Genomic DNA, 21,875 nt, shown 5'->3' with positions numbered 1-21,875 from the left:
ACCCTTGAAGCAGTAGTGAATGAGACTATTTCCGCCTTAGGCAATTTAACGGAAGAGCAGTCTGCTATGCGGATTGTTGTGCTTCAAAATCGTCTTGTCCTTGACGTCATCCTGGCTGATAGGGGCGGAGCTTGTAGGGTCATCGGATCAAGCTGTTGCGTATTCATACCAGAAAATTCGCCATCTGTATATAAAGCCATCACTCGCCTTCATAAGATTGTAAGCCAGATACACCAGAACCCAGGCACTTGGACTTGGTCCAGTTGGTTTTGGAATGCGGTATCAGCCTGGGGATGGAGAGTTCTATCCTTCCTAGGTATTGGCCTTCTCATACTATTCAGTTGCTGTCTATGTCTACAATGTGGACCAGCGATTTGTGGTCTGTGTGCCACATCGTGTATCCCACATCAAGATTTTCATTCAAGATCCCGGAAGAAGAAAGAAGAACAAATGATGCTACATGAACAGATCAATGGATTGATGAAGATTGATATCTCTTGAAGGGCAAGTAGGGGACAAGGAGGGAATGTGGAAATATGGATTTTCCTGGTCAGTTATGTCCCCTATCTTGGACCCCAACGGTTCCATGTGTATATCACAAGTACATATATGTCCCCCCCAGTTCCAGTTATGAAGACGCAAATACATGTATGCCCACCGTCAACATGTCCTCTGCCAGATCCGCCATGAATAGGCCGGATATTCCATTCTTAAATATGAAAGGCCACCGGCTTTATATGGCTCAGTTACTCCATTTTTCAGTCCAGGCAAGTAGGCCCTGATTCTGTCATCAAACTCTTCTTGCCTTCTGCCTCTAAAAGCTCCAGCCCGAGCCTGCATCTGTGACCAGGAACTTTGTCTCATTCTCTGCGCGGCTCACGAAGCCTGACATCAGCTTACTCTCTGCCAAGAACTGTATTTCACCTTCGAATTATCTGCTTCCCCCTCAGCCGATGCATTCCTGCCTAGTAGTTTAAGTAAACATTCCTCCAGTTACCAAGCAAAAAGGCCCATCTTCTCTGTCCTCATGCAAGTAATTCATAGCCCTGTTACCATGGAATATTTCTACCCCCTCGCATTCAGTGTAGACACTTAGACGCTTGTACACGCACAGTCAGTATAGAATAGATTCTGTCCGAGAGTCCTTCTTTTATGGATAACATAGTTCTTTAAACATAGGATGTTAGATATGATTTGGGATTAGGTTGATTTGACCTCCCAGACTTCTTGTCTCCACATATAGAGCTAAATGTCAAGTCCCCGTCACCCCCTAGTTACACGTCAATTACACGTCATACTGCTGCGCGCGCATCCATGCCAAGTATTATCTTATAGATCCACCTATACATGACATCACAACCAATCATGTTCCTTTTTACTCATTATTACACCCATTTTCGGTTACGCAAACCAAACGTCAATGTCCTTATCAATTGTTACGCCTACTATATTCACTTCATTATAATGTATGGACTATAAAAGTTATTTCTTGTCAATAAAGTATGTACTTCACTTCCTGAACCCCCGTGGTGATGGAACTTGAAGCATCCGATTATAATCGACCACCGGAATAAAGTCCATTCCGAAACTCTAATATCACGGATTCTGCCTCTCATTTTTCTGAGCTATTTTATAATGTTTCTGTATCAAATTCAGTCCCGGTAAAGGAGAAATATTTACCACAGTAGGACGCACGCCAAAATCGGGGCTTGTACATTGCATGCGCCGTGTACTTGCATGTGCCTATTGTCTCATGTATGAATCCTAGAAGTGAGAGTGCTAAAGCTATTATCTATGACGGCAAAAGCCTTCTCCATGTTTGCTTGGTCAATAGCTCTCAATCTGGAAGCCGCCTCACTGTGCGACAACTTGCAGACTTCGTTGTAAGTAGCATACGCCCACCTTTGGGTTCTGCCACCCACAGGACCATTCCCAAAATCATTCAATTCGGTATGCACATTGATGGAGTGGGTGGACTTCCTGATCCTGTAGATGTGCTCTGTGTCAGCTGGTGGACAGATTGGGATGTGTGTACCATCAATGCAGCCAATGAAATGGGGGAACTGTGCCATGTGAGAAATGTCTGTTTTTGTTTACTGCAGTGCAGCCTGTGTGTTGTGGAAGCTGATGTAGTGGTGCATTCTCTGCATCATGGCATCCAGGAAATTCCTGAGGGAACGGGACGGGCAACTCTGGGATACACCACCCACCGCAGCTGTCACCACCTGATAACTGCCGGATGCCAACAGATGTGGGCTGCAGAGCACCTGCACATGTGGGGGTATGGCGTGCGCCCTTCTTATTGGCTGGTCCAGGAGTGGGTGCAGGTCCCTGATTGAGTCCATGATGGTTTCGGGGTGTAGCCTGTACCTCTCATGTATCACTGCATCAGTCAGCTGGACTAGTGTGATGCGCTGTCTGTAGATGCGTTCCTCCCATCGCCAAACCCTCAGTCCTGCTGCCTGTAGATGTAGGCGCCTTGCAATGACGTACATAGCGGGCATGTTGTCCACGCTGTTGCATTTTGGGATTGCTTATCTGCACTGTTGATGGTTACCACCTGCTTTCAATCCGTGTTAATTACCGACTCTAATTTACCGATTTTCTTGGATTTCTTAATTACCGAGTGCTCCTACATGTCATTTTCATTTTTACCACTTCATATTTACCACTTCATATTTACCGATTCGTTAATTATGTATTCGGTAACTCTGAATCGGTATTTTGGAATTCGGTAAATATGAATCGGTATTTACCGCCTCATATTTACCGAAAAGTCGTTTTTGGACTCCTACATCTCACTTGTCTGAATACCGGTCGGTAACGGCATATTTACCGAAAATCGGCCGTTACCGACCGGTATTTGGCTACCTACATGAGGCCCTATATTTTATAGATATAGTGTGCTAACGTGTATTTTCTGTTATTCAGATATTTAAATATGCTGAAAAACGTATACAGAGTAGTGAGTTAATTATGAACATTTACTGCGCTACTTAAAAAAAAACGCAATTCACCGTACAATCCTAGGCATATACATAACAATTTTTCAACAAAATGGTACCCGTGGACATTTTTAGCGGGTACAGCGATAGTACTGCGCTACTTCCTATTTTATAAAGCAAATATACAGAACTGTATGAATATTTTGCACTACCTACAACCACTTTACAAAGTGGTACTAGGTAGGGCAAAAATACCAAACCTAATGATTACTTGCATTGGAAGACACAACACAAAACTTAAGTTCAGTATACAATATTCTAATATATGCCCCTACACTGTACAACACTTCAGTATAGCACTCCACTGTACACCAGTACAGTGTACGCAAATATTCTCTGTAATATTTGCAAGATGTAACTCCACTTTACCACACTCCACTCTATGATATCCCAGTGTATACCACTGCACTGTACGCTACTACACACTATGCACTCTAATATAACCCACTCTATTGTATCCGAGCTCACTCTATGCAACTCCACTGTGTGAGACTCCCCTCTATGCCACTCTGCTTTATTCCTTCCAACTGTATGCCATGCTAGTATACCTCATTCCACTTTATTCCACTCCAGTATACCACAATATACTACCCCGCAGTACACTTTACAACACTAGCCTCCACTTTGTACCAAAGTCCACTTAATAACACTCCACCCCACAAGACTAAACTGGACAAATATTACACATTTGTTACTGACATTATAAAAACCATTAAAATTCACAAAAAGCACCAAAGGGTAATGACAGCTCATAATTAGGGAAACGTTTGTTATGTTTGGTTTACACAAACTGAACTTAAACTACACAAACATGTCTTCTAAAGTTCCAAAGTTATATATTACATTAATGATTTATGCACCAATTAAACACTTATTTTTTTATGACAAACAAAATTTAAACTACACAAACAGAGCAAATTCAAACGTTATACTTTTGTATTGAATTTATAATTCATGTATGACTTTCAAATGAGTTATACTTATAACTCATAGTTATACTTTCACACCACCTTTAAATTCACTCACGCACCTCCGTACACAGTTTTATCACCTCACTCGCCACACTACATTAACTACAACTCGTTACTGTACCATGCACTGTGTTCTGGCATATATAATCTCAGACGTCATAAGTGTAATTAATGCAATGATTTCACATGCTATCATTTATGTAATCCAAGATTATGGCTCCTACATGGAGAAGGGGCGAGTTATAGTTAATGTAGTATGGTGAGTGCAGTGATAAAACTGTATACTGAGGTGTGTGAGTGACAAGAATTTAAAGGTGATGTGTAACTATATGGGAGTTATAAGTATGACTTAGAGTAATTTGAAAGCGGCGCATAAATGATAACACATACGTATGACTTTCAAATTTGGTATGTTTGTGTAGTTTAAGTTGTAATTGATAAAAGGACCTTTACTAGGCCTGGGCGAAAATCGCGTTCCGCTCGCGGAAATTGCGATAATTTGACATTTTGCAGTTCCGCGGAGAGCGCGAAAATGTACAAATTTCCGCAATCTGCATCTTACCGGAATATTTTTTCTTGCTCGCTCTGTAAAAAAATACATTCTCGCATGCGCGTGTCCGCCTTACCTGAATCCCCGCGTTCGCCGACAAGTTTTCCCGATCCGGTCGCGTTCTCCACGAGATGTTGGATTGTTGGTAGCCATTTGCGCTGTCTCGCAAAAGTTTGCACCCGCATTAACGTCATTCATCGCGCGATCACGTCTTTCGTCGCGCGATTACATCTTTCTTCTCGCGATCATGCACCGTGAGAGTATGAGATGATTGAGATCTCGAACATGTCATTCTCCACCGCGAGCAAGAGCGTGAGGACGCGGGCACGTCATATAGAATGCAAAAAGGAGCAAGAGACCCCGAACACGTCATATCCAATTAGTAAGTTGGCGAGCCGTGATCACGCAGAAAATACCGTGAACAGATGGGAAAAAAACTTCTGCGTCTTCGCGATATTTCCGCGTGTTTGCAGAGATTTTTAACGTTTTCGCAATAGTTTGCGAAAGTGAATTTCACAAATTCCGCCCACCCCTAACCTTTACACAACTACAGCCTGAACCGTTGGACGGAATTACAACAAATTCGGGAGAAAGCAAGATCTTGGTCCAGAATTGTGCCTCTTGGTGGTTCGGTGTAAATCTGTTCAGTAGTCCTGGCGATATTAACCAAAATCCAAATATGTGTATCTAGGGATGTGAATCCACCCGCAGTGAATCTGCTGGCCTACGTGCCACAGATGGGCATTGATTGGCTGGCCGAAACCTGACCGAGAAGTTGCTGCCACCATTTCAAGTATGAAGAAATGGTCCCAGGCTGAACATTTCAGTGCAAAGTGAATGAAGGGGTCAGGGTAGAGGTACCCTGACCCTATGGGTGTGTTATAGTGGTCCCAGAGGGACCCACAAAGGCTCATAAATTGCTTTATAATGTTTTCTCAATGGCCTGCAGATTCCCCGTGGTTATCAACGTAACCTCCATACCATATGGAACCACGAATCCTGATGGAGCTCATCAGAGGCCCCGCCCCCTTAGTCCACCACTTTGCAAACATGCCTCCAGGTGCTCTACTTGTTGGGGGATGAAATTTCCTTGGATTCCGAGGGTCCTTGGGGCCAGGAACCCCTCCTGTGACCTCCAGTAAATCCCACATAGCGAGATTGCTAAGAACCATTGGATGCCCCGCCCCTTTTCTCCACCACTCTGCAAAAACACATCCTGGTGCACTGCTGATTTGGAGATGACGTCCCCTTGAATGGTGAGGGTCCTTGGGGGCCAAGAATCCCTCCTGTTACCACCGGTAAGCCCCACACAGTGGCATTGCTGAGAGCTCAAGGGAGGCCCTGCCCCCTTTCTCCACCACACTGCAAAAGCACCTCCTGGCGCGGTACTGATTTGGAGATGAAGTCTCCTTTGATGCTTTGGGTACTTGGGGGCCTAGAATCCCTCTTGTTACCACCAGTAAATCCCAAACAGTGGGTGTGCTGAGAGGTCATTGGGGGCCCCACCTCCTTTGTCCAGCACTCTGCAAACATGCCTCCTGATGCACTACTGATTTGGGAATGAAGTCCCCTTGGATGCTGAGGATTGTTGGGGGCCAAGAACCCCTCCTGTTGGGGAACAACCTTTACAACGCAACTTTTACAATGCACTACACTTACAACGCAATTTTTACAACGCAACATCCACTACAACGCATTCCATTACATCGCATGACACTACAACGCATTTTTAAAAACTACCTTTACAACGCATTCCATTACATCGCATACTACCTTTACAACGCATACCATTACAACGCATAATATTACACTACACTATCCAAAACTTACCCTACTGTTGCACCCCCTGGAGTTAGAATAGTAATTTTTACCCCTATACTATCCAACACTTACCCTACTGTTGCACCCCCTGGAGTTAGAATAGTAATTTTTACCCCTATACTATCCAACACTTACCCTACTGTTGCACCCCCTGGAGTTAGAATAGTAATTTTTACCCCTATACTATCCAACACGTACCCTACTGTTGCACCCCCTGGAGTTAGAATAGTAATTTTTACCCCTATACTATCCAACACTTACCCTACTGTTGCACCCCCTGGAGTTAGAATAGTAATTTTTACCCCTATACTATCCAACACTTACCCTACTGTTGCACCCCCTGGAGTTAGAATAGTAATTTTTACCCCTATACTATCCAACACTTACCCTACTGTTGCACCCCCTGGAGTAAGAATAGTAATTTTTACCCCTATACTATCCAACACTTACCCTACTGTTGCACCCCCTGGAGTTAGAATAGTAATTTTTACCCCTATACTATCCAACACTTACCCTACTGTTGCACCCCCTGGAGTTAGAATACTAATTTTTACCCCTATACTATCCAACACTTACCCTACTGTTGCACCCCCTGGAGTTAGAATAGTAATTTTTACCCCTATACTATCCAACACTTACCCTACTGTTGCACCCCCTGGAGTTAGAATAGTAATTTTTACCCCTATACTATCCAATACTTACCTTAAATGCAATGTAATATTATGCGTTGTAATGTTATGCGTTGTAAAGGTAGTATGCAATGTAATGGAATGCGTTGTAAAGGTAGTTTTTAAAAATGCGTTGTAGTGTTATGCGATGTAATGGAATGCGTTGTAGTGGATGTTGCGTTGTAAAAATTGCGTTGTAAGTGCATGCGTTGTAAAAGTATGCGTTGTAACGTCATACATCCCCTCCTGTTACCACCAGTAAGTCCCACACAGTGGGAATGCCGAGAGCTGGTTGGAAGCCCCGCCTCCTTTCACCACCACTCTGCAAGCGTGCCCCCTTGTGCACTACTGGTTGGGGGATGAAGTCCACTTGGATGCTGAGGATCATTGGGGGATAGGAACCCCTCCAGTTATTACCAGCAAGTCCCACACAGTGGGATTGCTAAAAGCTCATTGGAGACATGGTCCCCTTCATGCACCCACTGTACAGACCCATGCAGCCACTCTCACACCCACACACAGACCCATAATGTCACTTACGAACCCACTCCCACATCCACACAGCTAAACACACACCCACTCACAGACCCATACAGCCACTCACAAAACTATGAAGTCAATCACAAACTCACTCTCACACCCACACAGATACTCACATACCAACTCAGACACTCACACACACCCTCAGACATCCACATAACCACTTACACACCCAGTCACAGACCCAAACAGCCACTCACAAAACCACTCACCACCCTACACAGTCACTCACACACCCAGTCTAAAAGGTTAGAGGTTACAGTTTGGAAATAAAATTCAAAAATCCTTCGAAATTCATTAAAAAGCAAAGGTTACAGGGATGTTTTAGTTAGGAAATAGAATTAAAAAAACCTTAGAAATGTACTGAAAAAAACAAAGCTTACAGGGAGGTTGTATATAGGCTCCTATTTCACTAGTACAAATCCATCGAAATTCAGCAGTTAAAGTTACCTGAGCTAATTATTACGTATGCCCCCACAATGTACTGCTAATGATCTTACTTATTACATCCTTATGACATGGTCAGTGACATCGCAGATGACATCTCAAATGACATCACTGATGACATCCATGATGACATCATCCACAGAACCAATCACACATCCACTCACACAACTCGTACACCCTCTCAAACACCCATACAGTAACCCACACACAAGCTAACTGATCCATAGAGCAACTCACACACCCACTCACTCATGCATACAGTCACTCAGTCACCCATACAACTACCCACACACCCACCTATGTACCCATACCCCCACTCACACACCCAGTCACTCACCCATACAGCCTCTCAACAGAGTCACTAACTCACCCATACAGCCTCTCACATAGATGCTCACTCTCCAATACAGCCACTCAGACAACCAATCAGTTAATTGATCACCCACTCAAACAGCCACTCAGTCACCCATACTGCCACTTACACACACAGTCACTCACCCATACAGACACTCACACAGCCACTTAGTTGCCAATACAGCCACTCACATATCTAATCACAGACCTATAAAGCCACTCACACAGCCACTCACTCACCCATACAGCTGCTCCTATACCCACTCACTCACCAATACAGACACCCACACACCCTTTCATTCCTCCATAGAGCCACTCACACACCCACTCACTCACCCACATGGTCACTCGGTCACTCACAAAGCCACTCACTGACCCATACAACCACTCACACAATCTCTCACTCACCAATACAGCCAGTCACACATGTACTCCTACACCTATCCAGTTCCTCACACACCCACGTATTTATCCATACAAGCACACACACACCAACTTATTCACCTATACAGCCACTCACACACCCACTCACACATCTATACAGCCACTCGAACATCCACTCACACATGGATAAACAGTCACACAGCCATTCACATATTGTATGTTAGAAATAGTATCACTCATTAGTAGTTCCCAAAGTACAGGTATTTAACTTTTGTAGTACCTTAGTATGTATGTTTAACACCTATAAACATTTAGAAGACAATCACACTCAGTGGATAATGTCATCAGGAATGTCATTAGTGATGTCATTTGAGATGTCATCAGTGAAGTCATCAGTGATGACACTGACCAAGTCATGAGTGATGTAATATGTGAGGTCATATGCAGCGCATTGAGGGGGTGTAAGTTATAGTTATCTGAGGTAACTTTAACTGCTGAATTTCAATGGTTTTGTATGAGCGAAATCTGAGCCTAACTATAACGTCCCTGGGACCTTTGCTTTTTCAGTAAATGATAATTTACAAAATTAAAAAACAATGTAATAGTGGTAGTTCAATTATTAATTAATTGACTTGCCACCCTATACCCCTACAAACCTAGCAACCCACACCTACACTATAACTAAAATAAATTAGTATAATACAATTTGCATAATTGATAATCAGCACATAGATAATTAACAATTCATAATTAATTGTTAATTAATTATTACTTGATTAACTCCCCACCCTATAACCCTACAAACCCAGTAGCCTGCACCTAAAATATAACTAAAGTATATTATTATTACACAATTTGCACACTTATTCATCAATTAAATATTTAATTATACATTCATAATTTTTATTTTTTAGTTATTACTTAATCAACTTTCCACCCTATACCCCTACAAACCCAGCAACCCGCAACTAAACTATAACTAAAATAAATCCATATTTGATATTGTACATAATTAATAAACAATTCAATAATTAATAAGAATGAATATTTACTTGTTAATGAATTGTTATGTAATTAACTTCCCACTATATACCCCTACAAACCCAGCAGCCTGCATCAAAAATGCAACTAAAATACGTGATTACTACATCATTTATATAATTAACAATCAATTAATTAATAATAAATTAATAAATAATTGTTGATTAATTATTACCTATTTAAATACCCAACCAATACCTCTACAAATGTAGCAATATGCCCCTAAATTAAATCAATGTTGTATGATATACATAATTAATAGAAATCACATAAAAATTATCAATTAATAGTTAATTATTACTTTATTAACTTCAAATCCTATCCCACTGCAAACTCCTGCTACAACACTTTAAATTACTATTAGCAATTAAAATAAAAATTGTAAATCAATTAAAATTAGAAACTATACTTTTTTAAATTATTCCAAATATACAAACAATAGTAACACATAAAATCAATATATGGACTAAAACACAATAAAAAAAAAATAGTAAACAATATCACTTACCTAAAAAAAACGGTATTCTTGACAGCGATGTTTCTGCATCATGAAATGTTGTTTCACAATATATGTTTTCAGATATTTCTGGCTTACGAAATTTACAACTTGATATTTTTTCCAAATACCTCAGAAATCTGTAATTGTGAGTATTAATACATCTATGAATGCAGATTTACTATTCCCTTTATGAACCTAGCCCAGAGAGACTAAATTAAAGGTACGACACCAGAAACCATGGTAGGAAGTGATACACAAAGCTTTTTCCATGTGTCAATGAAACTTGCACCTCAAAAAATATGTAATATAAGTGGTCCACAATTATGTTCTCATGTTTCATTGAGGCACTCATAGATTGGAACTAAAGGAATGCAAATGAAGTAAACAGCTACTCAGTCAGCATCTGGGTATTTTGAAAAACATGACTTCACATTTCCTATGTTTCTCTTTACTCTTAACTCATACCTCAATGGTCCAGGTGTTAGGTGTTGCAGAAACTGTTGGAATGTTTACCATTGATCTTAGTTTTCAGTATGTGTGTGTGCATATGTGTGTGTGTGTTTGTTATTAAAACATTAAAGTCAACCTAACATAAAAATAAAAAATACATGATTCTCTTATTTCTTAATCCTACACATGCATACCTTTTAAACTGGGTACAGGGTGAATCAATGAAAGAAGAACATCTGCTAAAAGATAGCAAAGCCACTAAATTAGACGCGTTTTTACACAGAATTTACTACCTGAACATGTTCTTCCCAAATGTTTGTGAATCAGTCAAATACATGCAAATTATGGCCATGCATAAGCATAAACTGCAGGTGAGCTGGAGGAGAAGTTGTGGTCAACCTTGCTACTTGTGTGATGTCTGGGTTCCTTTTTGACAGAAATGTGGTTGTGCTTTAATTGGGGCTGGACTGAAGTAAATAATAACTTTTTCAAGGCCCCAACAGCATAATGAGTAGGATCTAATATATTCTGTTTTTTAAATCAAAAGCACCTTATTTGTTTTACAACATCTATTTGGTGCATGGGCCTCGGCATTCTCAAGACGGGTAATCGTGATGGCAAAAATGAATATTTTCTAAAATCCAGGTCATAATTTTATTTACAAGATCCCGTGGGATCATTTCACTGGTGCATCTGGGGCATACCTATATTGATTCACTCTTAACCCATGTGCTTACACTTTAACAAATTGCAAAACTATGGTGGAAACTGGTAAACGAGAAAATACAGTCCTGGGTGGTTCATGCTTGGATAAATCATAAGTATTAATTATTCAGAAAATAGACAAGTATTATGTATTTTATTATGTTTGAGTGGCTGTGTGAAATGGTGTCAACATTGGCAAGTTAAAAGCAGCAGGCCAAGTCGGCAAGAGGGGCAAACAGTTCTGGGTGTGGGAGAGGATGTGAGTGGTGACCAGCATTTTGTATGGTAGTCGGAGCAACATTTGTGTGCATTTGTGGTAAATGTTTTTAACAGTTTCTTTCTTTAACTATAGAACTGTAGAATTGCCGATGTAGTGCATTGATGGGAAGCACTTATCACACTAATATTGATACATGTGACCAGTGCTTAGTTTGTAATAGAATGAGTACTGTGTCCAAAGCGGTACTAGGAAACCATGGCCAGTGCTTTTAAACGTAGGCGTACCGAGTACCAACACTGCATAGTCTTGAATCTACATTGCTGCCTCTTTATCTCATTTGTGTGGGTTCGCGCTTTCTCCCTCTGAAGTGGATTTCCCATCTTTCTCTTCCTACTTCTTACTTCTTTGTGTGTTTTTCTCTCACTTGATTGTGGTCAGTGTCTGATTTGGAAGAAAAAATTAGTGCTTGTCTCCAAAACTGATCATCAGAGGGCCCGACTGCAAAAGACCTGCTCAAATTAAGTACTGCTGATGACTATAGCTTGCACACATATCTCCTACAATAGTGGGATGTGCATTATTTTGCTGATCTTTATTTAATGGTTTGCAATCAGTGACCCTATCGGTTTTTACGTGCATCTCTGCAGTAGTTGCATTAATTCACTGATCTTGCGGCCTGGGATTAAAACCTTTGACCTGTGGATTACATACAGATCTCTGTCATACATACATTGCACTATTGATATAGAAATCACACTCACCTGTACCCTACAGAGAACTCAGTGTTCTTTAGCTTTTCATTAGTTTTTCATTAGTTTCAATTTCTCTATTTTACCCGCTTTTTTTAAATTATGGCAGCTTTATATCTTCTGTCTCATCTTGCATCTCATTTACTCTAGTTTTTAGTTTTTGTGCTGATTTCTGTTTATCTTTTTCTGTTCTAGTTTCAGATATTTACTGACTATTTACATGACACTTTATATACTGCTATTATAATGGTTCGAAGGGAGGCATTATATGAAATTTCGGCTAACATTCAGTATTTGCACTGGTATTTAATTTTAGAGCAATAGAGAGTCAATTATATGTGGGAAAAATACCCCCTGCTGTTGCAGAGAGTCTGCTCTGGAACAGAACTATGCTTGGAACTATAGAACTCAGTATATAGGGACTGAGTCACCAAACCACCTCAGTGTCGAGTCCGAGTCCGACTAGCTATAGTGCCTCACTTGTCCTACTAACCTTACTGGAGAGACAAGTGAATTGGCACCCCTGAACATAACACTCTCGACCTTCACAGGGATCGCGGTAACAGGACACACCCCTTCACTTTCTCACTTGTACTTGTCCTCAATAAAATAAACAGGAGACACAAAGGAAGTTTTAAAACATGTATTTAAACTATTTTGCACTCAAATGCAATATACGTGCCACAATTAGAAAACAAATGCATACTGACAATACTGTTAGCATGGATAATAATCCACAGAGCATGAAAAGCCCTGTCATTTTATAGGACAGAGTAACCTAAACCCCCTCCCTCGCTACTGAAGCTAAATGATTATATGTGAAAGATCTTTGGGATTTCTGGCAGACCCCGTACTTCAGGATACACAGATGATTGCTCTACATCTCAGCAGACACAGTGCTCTTGTCTCAGAACTCTCGTTCCATTTGTGTGTTTTTTACTCATGTGCTCATCTATATGATAGGGCATGTGTGCACATAAACAACAGCTGCATTCTTGTGTTATGCCTAGGTGCTAGTGCCTGGTCAGAAATAACAATAAGGGACATTGTTGTTTGACCCTGTCTATGGTGTTCAGGCTAAATCCCAGGAAAAGAACAAAACGCGAAAACATTTGCAGGTTCCGTGTGAAAGTACAATGTGGCACAAAAGCAAGCATGTTTATCTAGTAACCTTGCTCAAGTCTTTACGCCAGCTATATAGAAAAGGTAGGTTATCAGGGCAAAAAATCTTAAAAGAGGACTAGTGGGAAAGACTTCAAGTGGGCCGCATTTTTAAACAGCTCACATGCCTTTTGGTTGTTGATTAATGCCCCTTTTCTGAGAGACGAGCAAAGGATCACAACAGATACTCATGTAGAGCAGGAGGCATGGGTTGTCCACTTTGAAGGCCTATTTGGAAATACGGAGGAGGTGACCGTCCAATTTCCCCCTCTAACCTCAGTTGGTACAGGAGACAATGTCTCGTTCACCCTGGAGGAAACAAAATACGCTCTTAACCAGTGTAAAAGAGTGAAGGCACCTGGACCCGATGTTGTTCCCATTGACTTTTTTCTAGATAATCAAGATCTTTGAGCTCCACTTTTAACAAATGTTTTTAATAAAATTGCTCGAACAAGTGCTCCTTCTTCATGAAAGACGACTGTAATTGTACCTATTTATAAAAAGGGGGACAAAACACTTCCGAAAAATTATAGGCCCATATCTCTGTTAGATTCTACTGCTAAACTTATGGGCCAGCTACTTTTAAACAGGCTTGAGGAATGGGCTTTGGAAAGGAACATTATAATCCCATGCCAATATGGTTTTAGAAAAGGAAAGGGCACAGTGGACCAGTGCCTAAATTTGAATTTAATAGTAGCTAAATATACGCCTGCTAAGAATGGTCACTTATACCTTGCCTTCATGGATCTGTCGGCAGCCCTTGACTGCGTGGCACAGTCCAGGCTGTGGCAGATCATGGAGGCAATGGGGGTCGACATACAGATTATTAATATAATCCGCGACTTGTATGCTGGAGCAACTGTCTGTGCCTGTTTTGGCAAGGAAGGAGAATGCACTACTAGACACTTTATAATCACTAGGGGTGTGAGGCAGGGGTGCGTCCTTGCCCCCTTTTTATTTGCTCGTCATACAAACGCCTTAGAATCTGCTTTGTTAGGGTCCACTCCAGATGTACCCCATATTAACTCTCTTCAAGTACCGATACTCCTCTACGTGGACTACGCGGTGATTTTGGCATGCACTAGTATTGCGCTACACCGACTCATAGCGGAGTATGCAAAATATATGGATAATTTGGACCTGATAATTAATTTCTTTTAATTTTGAACGTATAGAAGAGGCCTTTTTGAAAAACTTGGCTTCCCTGCCCCAGTCGTGTTCCAACTATAATTGTCATATGGAGTTGAGAGTTCCCTACATTTGTGATAAAATCCGTATTGCACCCATTTTGATGTGGCATTCGTTCTGGTGTAAGGAGACTCTTTCATTGACTAAGGATATTATAAATGATGTTTTGAAATTAGAAGGTGTGAACAAAATCATTTGGTTTAAATATGTTGGAGCCAACCTTAAGATGATTGGTTTACACCACCTTTACGGAGATCCAATGATGTGTCAATCCATTTCTAAGAAATAGCTGAAAATACATTTACTGACCGAGTTAAAAAGGCAAGGAGGCAGGATATTAATCTTAAACTGTCGACAGTTAGAGCATATCACGCTGTCCCGAGTATAACATCGATTAATGCAAATTTTACTTTTCTATCGTTTGTTACAAATCTGCAACATAGATATATCTTAATAAGATTTCGCCTAAACTATATCCCTTTGATGCTAGGTCTCCTTTCTAAAATCTATGTGATCTCCAAACTGCCACAATGTCCTTGTAACAATCGATCCACCCAGAATGATCTTCATTTCTTGTTCTTTTGCAAATCTTATGGCGAAGAAAGGAAAAAATGTATTGTCCCCCTCATTCGCAAAATTAATTTTAAACAGTGTTGTGTGGCTTTATATTATCTACAGTTATTGTCTGATCCTTTTACATGTTACTCTTTGGGCTCTTTCTTTTTATCTGCTGTGAGGAAAAGAAGATTATATTGCCATCCTGATACTTAAATTGTAAATTGAGCTACTGAATTGTGCAATAACCGTGTGCAATAACCATGTGTATATTCATGAATTATTATCTTTTTTAAAATATGGTTAACTTTTTAATCCAATTCTATCTTTTTCAGTAAATTTGTCTGAATATATGTAATTTTAAATTGTAATAATAATGGAAATTGATGTGTTTGTAGAATACTTTTCATGCCATCATTGTGCTAGCGAAATAAAGTTATTTTGGCTGAGTAGTAACATGTGCAAAGGAAAAACAAGTCCTACAACGTTCACAGTTAGACTAACATCGGGAAAACCACAATGGATGATGCAGGACACACACAACACTGCCACACATTATAAGGATATTGCAAGTCAACAAGGAGTTTCATGGCCATACAGTGGAACGAGTCTTAAGGCAAAGTTTCTTTACAAGTTCACGAAACTCTGAAGTAACTTGCAATAGCCTTATAACGAATGGCAGGAGTACTTTATTCGTATAACATATGACCACACCATCACCCTTCCCACACAATGCTCAAAACATTGGTGTGTTGCTCTTTCATGCGAAAGAGAAAGAATGTTTGTAAACATGCAGAACAAAATTAGACTGTCTGGTGCAAATGAAACACAATCAAAAAGCAGCTAGATTTTTATTGCAAAATGATCTTAGAATTAGTTTAATACAAGTTTGATTTTTTTTTTTAAGGTGTAGCTTTCAATGTGTAGAAATATACAGGGACTCTTTATCCTTCCTAAAACTACCTTAAGTGTGGCAAATTCAACATATTGCCATAAAGGTCTCCTTTCTGCTAATCACTGTACACCAGAAAAAACAGAGCAGAAGAAGGAAAAGCTGTATTTTGTTTCCTTTAATAAAACTGCAGCTTTTATTATGCTGCCTGGTCTGCATTTCCCCTAGGCTGCTGGCTTTGGCAGGAGGCATTGTGTCATCTGCTCTAACACCGGCCTTTCCCTTTGGCTGCTGGTTTTATCAGGAGGCATTGCAACATCAGAAGTCAACCGTAATAAGTTATTACATTTGAGCAGCTATGTCCTTTCTTCATTACATGTGACTAGTTGGGTCACATGCTACCTGTAATAAAGAAATTAGAGATTACCTTTCATGCAGGGATTGGAAGATCCAGGGTAGTCCAATAATAATGATTATTTAATGAGTAAGACAATAGCGGTTACAACATACCAAAACTACATAAATATGCAGATTCAATGCACCCAGGACATCAGGAGAAGTCATAGTTACAACTTACAATAATTGCTTTGACTGTACAATATGATGATTTGATTAAGGACAATTTCCCCTCTTCTACTTTCCAAGATACAAAAGCCTGATGTCTAAGTCCCTTCATTTAGCTGGAGCTAATCTTTAGGATTGGTGATATTGTAGAATCATTGACACTCAGTTAGGAAGCACAACAATGAGATTATTTAAAGCAGTCATTAATATGACCTAATGTAATCCATTTGCATAAGTTTATAAATACATATGCTAAATGAGAAATAGAGTATCACTGTTCATCCAGTGGATGAGCGACCCTTGTAGAATCTTTCCTTGTGCAACTCCTGGAGCATGCAGCTGGGCACCGTTGTGATATTTTTCAAGAGACTAGACAAAGGATCTTCCCTACCTTGATTTGAATTCTGTCTTTTTTCTATTGTTCAATCTTAACCTTTTTAGAACATTTCTACTGGTTGACAACTAGAATAGTAGGGCTGAGGCCAGAGTTACCAATAATATCTGGAATCTCCACCGCAGTTAGTGGCCAATGGAATTTACCAGACCTCAAATTGGGAATTACCAGAACCCTTTCTGCATGAGGTTTCCACTTCTGAATCCTTTTTTGCTCAGACTTGAAAACAGAAAAATATTGGTGTAAACTCATTAGGTGCTACCAGGTTAATTCCCATTCCCAGTGAATCTCAGAATAGTGTGGGTGATATTGCCCAAGGAGCTACTACTCCATGCAACTCATAATGAAGGCCCAGGTGTTCTAAATAAACGTTTTCCTGCAATGGAAAAAGTTACGTCAGATATTTTTCATACCTGTTGGGAACATTTGACGATCTTGTATTCAAATATTGTTAGAACATTCTGCCCTCTAGTGGCAGAATGTTCGAATAGCCTTATAGCCCTTCGTAGCTCGGGCCTTTAACGCTGGGGCGGGCCTTTAATAGCCGGTATAGCCAGATACGGCGGGCTATAAGGCTATATTAGAGCATTGAAATAATGTTGAGCACTCCATTGAAGATAATGGAGTTGTTAGACCCGGGATCTCTGGTTGGCTGAGGTAGGTACTTTAGGACAAGTAGGGACCCGTGTTCCAATGTCAGGGAAAGGAAGGTCACCTTCTTAGATAGCCCCGCTCACCCCCTCGGTAGCTTGGCAAGAGCAGCCAGGCTTATCTTCAAGGCAAATGTGTAAAGTATTTGCAACCACGCTCACAACAATCCAATGATGACACCACAAATAGACTCCACACGAGTTTTATAAAAACGAGTATAAACTTTATATTAAAAGATATACTATAAGACCACACAATATAAATCCAACATATGAGGTTGTGTACTATTTCTCCTGGCCGGTTGTTAGGCCAGCCAGTCCTTGTAAGTTCTGGCGGTATTAATGAACACTTCTAAACATTCTCCTGTAATCCTAATATCATGCTTTACAGTTCGTAATGCTAGAATCAGGCATATTTGCAATGTAAAAATACTGTAAGGTGTAACAAAGCAATCAGACACTCTGCAATGTAAAAAGAATTAAATGCGTAACGCAACAATCAGGCCCTTTGCAAGGTAAAATAATGCAATGTGTAATACAACCACCAGGTACGTCGTTATGCAGAAATAAGGTAATGCCTAATACACTAATCAGGTAAGTCGTCATGCAGGAATAATGCAATGCGCAATACGCTAATCAGGTAGTTCGTTATTTAGAAACAATGCAATGTGTCATACGACAGTTAGTTGGTTATTTAGATAAAATGCCATGCGTCATACATTAATCAGGTAGTTCGTTATGCAAAAATAATGCAATGTGTAATACTCTAATCAGGTACTCCGTTATGCAGAAATGATGCAATGTGTAATACGACAGTCAGGTACTCCGTTATGCAGAAATGGAATAATGCGTAATACACTGAGGCCCCGATCACTGGGCCTTAGGTGGTCTCTCTGCCTCTCCTTCTGACTTGCAGTCAGCCTCTCAACAGTTGCCCCCAACATGGTACGATGTCATCCAAAAGTGCAGCTCCACACTCCGGCCCCTGTACTGCCACTCCCTTAGCAATACAGGCCGCGATATGAGCCGAAGCAGAGGCTCACACTGCCAACCTGAGAGAGAGGCAGAGAGCATCCCCCTCTGAGCCCATGCTCCGCCCCAGGAGCCGACACACGTTACCTGGGGGCGCAAACTCACTCTCCTCTCCTCGTCCAGAGGCTGTGCCTCAAATGCAACTTTGTGAATTGCCAACAGCAGGCTCGGGCCGGCAATTCAGCTCCTCCAGGACTGCCGGTCCCTGCAGCTACAGTCACGAAGATCTCAGGCTGCCACAGAGCACATGCACACAGCATCGCTGATTCTTCCTTAAGCTTCGGGTGCATGATCACTGGGCTGCCACACCTGTGTCTCATGCTGCACGAAGATCACGCGCACAGCATCGCTGAGACTCACTTTAACTCTGGTGCACACAATAACAAGGCAAATCCTCACAAAGGTCTCACGGTGCCCAACGCATCTGCACACAGCGTTGATGAGACTCACTTGGATTCCAGTGCACACGATAACAAGGCAAATGCTTACGAAGGTCTCAGGGTGCTGATGGAGCAAAGTTTCGCATAGAAAGACACTTGCTCATATGCAATCCTCTCAAATAACCAGTAACAATATAATCAACCCGTCTGTAAGTACTAACAGTGCACCACGGTTTACATTTATATCTAGGGGAAGCTTTCTTATATGCTTGCACTAATGAATAACCAGAGTGTTCTAAAATGGCTGCTAAAAACGCGGGAATTCTACTGCGCATGCGTCTACTACATCTACATAGTATGAAGTTTTCTGTCGCTTGGTGGGAAAACTCTGCAGCTGCGCATTAGCTTCTAAAATGGCCTCTTTATAGTAACGCACGTACTACTAAGCTATTAATGCAAAATATTTATTAAGTAAATGGGGTTAGAGTAGAAGTAAGTGGTATACAGTGAATTCATTTATTTTTGTATTCTAACATGTTCTTTTCTAACTTTATTAATAGTTCGTATTTGGGCCTTGGAGGGTGACCACATCTCTGTTCCCTTGTGATTTCTACACATGCGCATAATGACTGCTTGCCCTGGAAAAAGTGATGCGAATTGACTGACTGCCAAACCCTAAGCCGACAAGGACATGAGAAACCAAACTCTTGACCCTACTAGAGGAAGAAGGTGCAACAATGTTGTTGTGTGTAGATTTAGATTCCGTATATAGGTTTCCCGATTTATGCCCTTATATAGGTACAACTCATATTGCCCTTATTTAGGCATAGAAAATCCAGCCCTTATTTAGGCATTGTCCATGCTAACCAAATACAGGCATGGTCTCCTACATCCGTCAATCCACGTCACAACGAGTTCTTGGAAAACCAGACTCTTAAGCCTTTAGGAATTTCCCTTGCTTGGATATTGATTTCTCCAAGAACTCATTTATTATGCATGAAAATCTTTTCCTTAGGGGATCATTCATGACGTTCCGATGCCCAATGTTTACGTCAATACAGGCATTCCTAAACACCTTCAAGGTATAAATATACCTGCACTTGCTCTGGCAAACCACGGTTCTGGTACGGTCCAGTTCGACTGCCTACTTGCGGTTCGCCATGACAAGTTCGGAAGGAGATGGAGTTCCCGCCTGATGCACTGACCAGACGTTGTCATCCTCCTCGCAGAGAATCCAGCTCCAGTGTTTCTGACTCCCCTTGCGGGGTGTTAGATATCGAGTCCCGGAAAGAGATTCCAACCTCACACATTCTAAGGTATGGAGCAGATTAGAACTTAGAGAAACGTTTGGCAACTCTTGGCAAAACTAAAACTATAGCTAGCTATACTTTAGAAAACAGCACCTACTTCTTACCTCGCACTATACTTAGGCTAGGTACACTGGGGTAGAACTATTTAGAAACATCAGATGAGTATTCACATTTTAGCCTGTGTTATTTATGTATGTATTTTATGAATATATGTCATAGCTACAAACCATGCTATTGCAGTATTATTTTATCTTACTGCTAACCCTGTACGTATTGTACTTCGCATCCTGTCTTACGATTGTAGCAGTTCATATCACTTGCATGAGAAATAAGACTGTTCAATAAACCCCTTTTTATTGAAACGCCCATCTCTCTATTTCTGTGCAACTCTGTAGAAACGAAGCATGCAAGATTGACTGAGTGAAACTGTTATCTATTGTTTCCACGGTACTGAGATTGTTCCGACTCTAAGGGAAACAAAGTTGTCATGTTTATGCGGTTGTCAGAAACTAATCCCTTCTTGTAAATTCAAGAAGTTTCTAGTGACCTCTGAATTAGATGACACACACAAGTAATTAAGTTTAATGTACTCAATAGAGACATACTGACCTCAGTCCTATGTCAAAACTATAGTGTATATTATTCCAATGCGCAGAGCCTATCAGGGATATAGGAACTACACTACATGGCGCCCAACGGTTTGATAAGGCACTAATTTAACGCTAGATACTGAAGTAACTCAGTTGTGCTTTTCTCAGAGACCCCTACTTATAATACTCCATAAGACGTCTGATGTGGGTAGGGATAATATCAGTTTTAGCTGTTTGGTTTGTTCAACGTTGAAGGATACAGTGTTCCAAAATATTGTGCACCTTATCTTTGTTCCCTTGAAACTTGCTCTGAAACTTTCATTAAACAATGACCGAAAACGGCACAAACACCGATAGTGGTGGAACTGTACCCAACAAAGACGCAGCAGCTTTTGATTATACAGGTTTTGATGAAACCGATGAAAATGTGATAATCATCGCTCCAAATTTAAGGAAAGCCGTCACTCTAAAATTTATAAAACATGGCCTAACACCAAGAGGTGGTAGAGCAGTTTTTGTGATAGAGGCACATGAATCTCACAAGACAGAGGTATTCTATTCATGGATAGTATTCCCAGAATCAAATCCAGTAACTAAAACATTTCACTTCTACAAAGAAGATGAACCACCTGAGGAATATATTCCTTTCGAGGATATTGAAATTCCACTCACATACCAGGAGCATTATCTCTGGTTTAAAGGCGCCCTAAAACATTACAAGCACATTACCAGGCTCGGTCCACTAGGTAGACCAG

This window comes from Triturus cristatus, chromosome 9, assembly GCF_964204655.1.
Source record: "Triturus cristatus chromosome 9, aTriCri1.1, whole genome shotgun sequence".
In the NCBI taxonomy this organism is placed as follows: Eukaryota; Metazoa; Chordata; class Amphibia; order Caudata; family Salamandridae; genus Triturus; species Triturus cristatus.
This window is presented reverse-complemented; position numbering follows the sequence as displayed.